Genomic DNA, 5083 nt, shown 5'->3' on the forward strand with positions numbered 1-5083 from the left:
GACGTGGGCCTGGGCTGGTCGTCAGCGGTTCACCACAGGCAGCTGGTGGCGGTGTGGAGGAGCAGAAGCCTCCAGCAGGTGATGGCGGGGTGGGGGAGCAGCAGCCAGCCTCAAGCAGCCAGCCTCCAGCTGCTGATGGTGGGGTGGAGGAACAGAAGCCTCCAGCTGGTGATGTCAGGGTGGAGGAGCAGCAGCCAGCCTCCAACGGCTGATGGTGGGGTGGAGGAGCTGCAGCCAGCCTCCAGCAGCTGATGGCGGGGTGGAGGAGCTGCAGCCAGCCTCCAGCAGGTCATGGTGGGGTGGAGGAGCAGCAGCCAGCCTCCAGCAGCTGATGGCAGGGTGCAGGAGCAGCAGCCAGCCTCCAGCAGCTGATGGCGGGGTGGAGGAGCAGCAGGCAGCCTCCAGCTGGTGATGGCGGGGTGGAGGAGCTGCAGCCAGCGTCCATCAGCTGATGGCGGGGTGGAGGAGCAGCAGCCAGCCTCCAGCAGCCAGCCTCCAGCTGCTGATGGCGGGGTGGAGGAACAGAAGCCTCCAGCAGCTGATGGCGGGGTGCAGGAGCAGCAGCCAGCCTCCAGCAGCTGGTGGCGGGGTGGAGGAGCAGAAGCCAGCCTCCAGCAGCTGATGGCGGGGTGCAGGAGCAGAAGCCAGCCTCCAGCTGGTGATGGCGGGGTGAAGGAGCTGCAGCCAGCCTCCAGCAGCCAGCCTCCAGCTGGTGATGGCGGGGCGGAGGAGCAGGCAGCCTCCATCAGCTGATGGCGGGGTGTAGGAGCAGCAGCCAGCCTCCAGCTGGTGATGGCGGGGAGGAGGAGCAGCAGCAGCCAGCCTCCAGCAGCCAGCCAGCCTCCAGCAGCTGATGGCGGTGTGTGGGAGCAGCAGCCAGCCTCCAGCGGCCAGCCAGCCTCCAGCAGCAGATGGCGGGGTGGAGGAGCTGCAGCCAGCGTCCATCAGCTGATGGCGGGGTGGAGGAGCAGCAGGCAGCCTCCAGCTGGTGATGGCGGGGTGGAGGAGCTGCAGCCAGCGTCCAGCAGCTGATGGTGGGGTGGAGGAGCTGCAGCCAGCGTCCAGCAGCTGATGGTGGGGTGGAGGAGCTGCAGCCAGCGTCCAGCAGCTGATGGTTGGGTGGAGGAGCAGCAGCCAGCCTCCAGCAGCTGATGGCGGGGTGGAGGAGCTGCAGCCAGCCTCCAGCAGCCAGCCTCCAGCTAGTGATGGCGGGGTGGAGAAGCAGGCAGCCTCCATCAGCTGATGGCGGGGTGGAGGAGCAGAAGCCAGCCTCCAGCTGGTGATGGCGGGGTGCAGGAGCTGCAGGCAGCCTCCAGCAGCTGATGGCGGGGTGCAGGAGCTGCAGCCAGCGTCCAGCAGCTGATGGTGGGGTGGAGGAGCTGCAGCCAGCCTCCAGCAGCCAGCCTCCAGCTAGTGATGGCGGGGTGGAGAAGCAGGCAGCCTCCATCAGCTGATGGCGGGGTGTAGGAGCAGAAGCCAGCCTCCAGCTGGTGATGGCGGGGTGCAGGAGCTGCAGGCAGCCTCCAGCAGCTGATGGCGGGGTGCAGGAGCTGCAGGCAGCCTCCAGCAGCTGATGGCGGGGTGGAGGAGCTGCAGCCAGCGTCCAGCAGCTGATGGTGGGGTGGAGGAGCTGCAGCCAGCGTCCAGCAGCTGATGGTTGGGTGGAGGAGCAGCAGCCAGCCTCCAGCAGCTGATGGCGGGGTGCAGGAGCAGCAGCCAGCCTCCAGCAGCTGATGGCGGGGTGGAGGAGCTGCAGCCAGCCTCCAGCAGCCAGCCTCCAGCTAGTGATGGCGGGGTGGAGAAGCAGGCAGCCTCCATCAGCTGATGGCGGGGTGGAGGAGCAGAAGCCAGCCTCCAGCAGCTGATGGCGGGGTGCAGGAGCTGCAGCCAGCGTCCAGCAGCTGATGGTGGGGTGGAGGAGCTGCAGCCAGCCTCCAGCAGCCAGCCTCCAGCAGCTGATGGCGGGGTGCAGGAGCAGCAGCCAGCCTCCAGCAGCTGATGGCGGGGTGGAGGAGCAGCAGCCAGCCTCCAGCAGCCAGCCTCCAGCTGCTGATGGCGGGGTGGAGGAACAGAAGCCTCCAGCAGCTGATGGCAGGGTGCAGGAGCAGCAGCCAGCCTCCAGCTGGTGATGGCGGGGTGGAGGAGCTGAAACCTGGGTCGGACCTGGTCTGCAGCAGGGCCCATTACCACTCAGAAGCTGATGGCAGTGTGTGTTTAGGTCCCTGCGGGGTGGATGAGCTGAAACCTGGGTCAGACTTGGTGTGCAGCAGGGCTCAGCACCCTCCAGAAGCCGATGACAGTGTGTCTTTAACTCCCTGCCTGGTGGGAGAGCTGAAAGCTGGGTCGGACCTGGTCTTTAGCAGAGCTCAGCAGCCTCCAGAAGCTGATGGCAGTGTGTGTTTCATCCCCTGCGGGGTGGGAGAGCTGAAACGTGGGTCGGACCTGGTCTGCAGCAGGGCCCATCACCATCCAGAAGCTGACGGCGGTGTGTGTTTAAGTCCCTGCGGGGTGGGAGAGCCATAACCTGGGTCGGACCTGGTCTGCAGCAGAGCTCAGCAGCCTCCAGAACCTGATGGCAGTGTGTCTTTAATCCACTGCGGGGTGCAGGAGCTGAAACCTGGGTCGGACCTGGTCTGCAGCAGGGCTCAGCAGCCAGCAGAAGGTGATGGCAGTGTGTGTTTAGTTCCCTGCGGGGTGCAGGAGCTGAAACCTGGGTCGGACCTGGTCTGCAGCAGAGCTCAGCAGCCAGCAGAAGCTGATGGCAGTGTGTGTTTAATTCCCTGCCTGGTGGGAGAGCTGTAACCCGGGTCGGACTTGGTCTGCAGCAGGGCCCATCACCATCCAGAAGCTGATGGCAGTGTGTCTTTAATTCCCTGCGGGGTGGAGGAGCAGAAACCTGGGTCGGACCTGGTCTATAGCAGAGCTCAGCAGCCTCCAGCAGCTGATGGCAGTGTGTGTTTAAGTCCCTGCCTGGTGTGAGAGCTGAAACCTGGGTCGGACCTGGTCTATAGCAGAGCTCAGCAGCCTCCAGCAGCTGATGGCTGCGTGTGTTTAAGTCCCTGCGGGGTGCAGGAGCTGAAACCTGGGTCGGACCTGGTCTATGGCAGAGCTCAGCAGCCTCCAGAAGCTGATGGCAGCGTGCCTCTAAGTCCCTGCCTGGTGGGAGAGCTGAAACCTGGGTCGGACCTGGTCTATAGCAGAGCTCAGCAGCCTCCAGCAGCTGATGGCTGCGTGTGTTTAAGTCCCTGCGGGGTGCAGGAGCTGAAACCTGGGTCGGACCTGGTCTATGGCAGAGCTCAGCAGCCTCCAGAAGCTGATGGCAGCGTGCCTCTAAGTCCCTGCCTGGTGGGAGAGCTGAAACCTGGGTCGGACATGGTCTGCAGCAGGGCTCGGCAGCCTCCAGAAGCTGATGGCAGTGTGTGTTTAAGTCCCTGCCTGGTAGGAGAGCTGAAACCTGGGTCGGACCTGGTCTATAGAAGAGCTCAGCAGCCTCCAGCAGCTGATTGCAGTGTGTGTTTAAGTCCCTGCCTGGTGGGAGAGCTGATATCCGGGTCGGACCTGGTCCACAGCAGGGCCCATCACCCTCCAGAAGCTGGTGGCAGTGTGTGTTTAAGTCCCTGCGGGGTGCAGGAGCTGAAAGCTGGGTCGGACCTGGTCTGCAGCAGAGCTCAGCAGCCTCCAGTTGCTGATGGCAGTGTGTGTTTAAGTCCCTGCCTGGTGGGAGAGCTGAAACCTGGGTCGGACCTGGTCTATAGCAGAGCTCAGCAGCCTCCAGCTGCTGATGGCGTGGTGGAGGAGCAGCAGCAGCAGCAGCCAGCCTCCAGCAGCCAGCCAGCCCCCAGCAGCTGATGGCGGGGTGGAGGAGCGGAAGCCAGCCTCCAGCAGCTTATGGCGGGGTGGAGGAGCTGAAACCTGGGTCGGACCTGGTCTATAGTAGAGCTCCGCAGCCTCCAGACGCTGATGGCGGTGTGTCTTTAAGACCCTGCCTGGTGGGAGAGCTGAAACCTGGGTCGGACCTGGTCTGTAACAGAGCTCAGCAGCCTCCAGAAGCTGATGGCAGTGTGTGTTTAGTTCCCTGCGGGGTGGAGGAGCAGAAACCTGGGTCGCACCTGGTCTATAGAAGAGCTCAGCAGCCTCCAGAAGCTGATATCAGTGTGTGTTTAAGTCCCTGCGGGGTGGGAGAGCTGAGACCTGGGTCGGACCTGGTCTGCAGCAGGGCTCAGCAGCCTCCAGAAGCTGACGGCAGTGTGTGTTTAAGTCCCTGCCTGGTGTGAGAGCTGAAACCTGGGTCGGACCTGGTCTATAGCAGAGCTCAGCAGCCTCCAGCAGCTGATGGCTGCGTGTGTTTAAGTCCCTGCGGGGTGCAGGAGCTGAAACCTGGGTCGGACCTGGTCTATGGCAGAGCTCAGCAGCCTCCAGCAGCTGATGGCAGTGTGTGTTTAAGTCCCTGCCTGGTGGGAGAGCTGAAACCTGGGTCGGACCTGGTCTATAGCAGAGCTCAGCAGCCTCCAGCAGCTGATGGCAGTGTGTGTTTGATCCCCTGCGGGGTGGGAGAGCTGAAACTTGGGTCGGACCTGGTCTGCATCAGGGCTCAGCAGCCTCCAGAATCCGATGGCAGTGTGGGTTTAAGTCCATGCGGGGTGCAGGAGCAGAAACCTGGGTCGGACCTGGTCTATAGCAGGCCTCAGCAGCATCGAGAAGCTGATGGCAGTGTGTCTTTAATTCCCTGCGGGGTGGGAGAGCTGTAACCTGGGTCGGACCTGGCCTGCAGCGGAGCTCAGCAGCCTCCAGAAGCTGATGGCAGTGTGTCTTTAATTCCCTGCGGGGTTGAGGAGCAGAAACCTGGGTCGGACCTGGTCTGCAGCAGGGCCCATCACCATCCAGAAGCTGATGGCTGTGTGTGTTTAAGTCCCAGGGGGGTGGGAGAGCCATAACCTGGGTCGGACCTGGTCTGCAGCAGGGCTCAGCAGCCTCCAGTTGCAGATGGCAGTGTGTGTTTAGTTCCCTGCGGGGTGCAGGAGCTGAAACCTGGGTCGGACCTGGTCTATAGCAGAGCTCAGCAGCCTCCAGAAGCTGATGGCAG

This window comes from Nothobranchius furzeri, unplaced genomic scaffold (genome assembly GCF_043380555.1).
Source record: "Nothobranchius furzeri strain GRZ-AD unplaced genomic scaffold, NfurGRZ-RIMD1 Scf032, whole genome shotgun sequence".
In the NCBI taxonomy this organism is placed as follows: domain Eukaryota; kingdom Metazoa; phylum Chordata; class Actinopteri; order Cyprinodontiformes; family Nothobranchiidae; genus Nothobranchius; species Nothobranchius furzeri.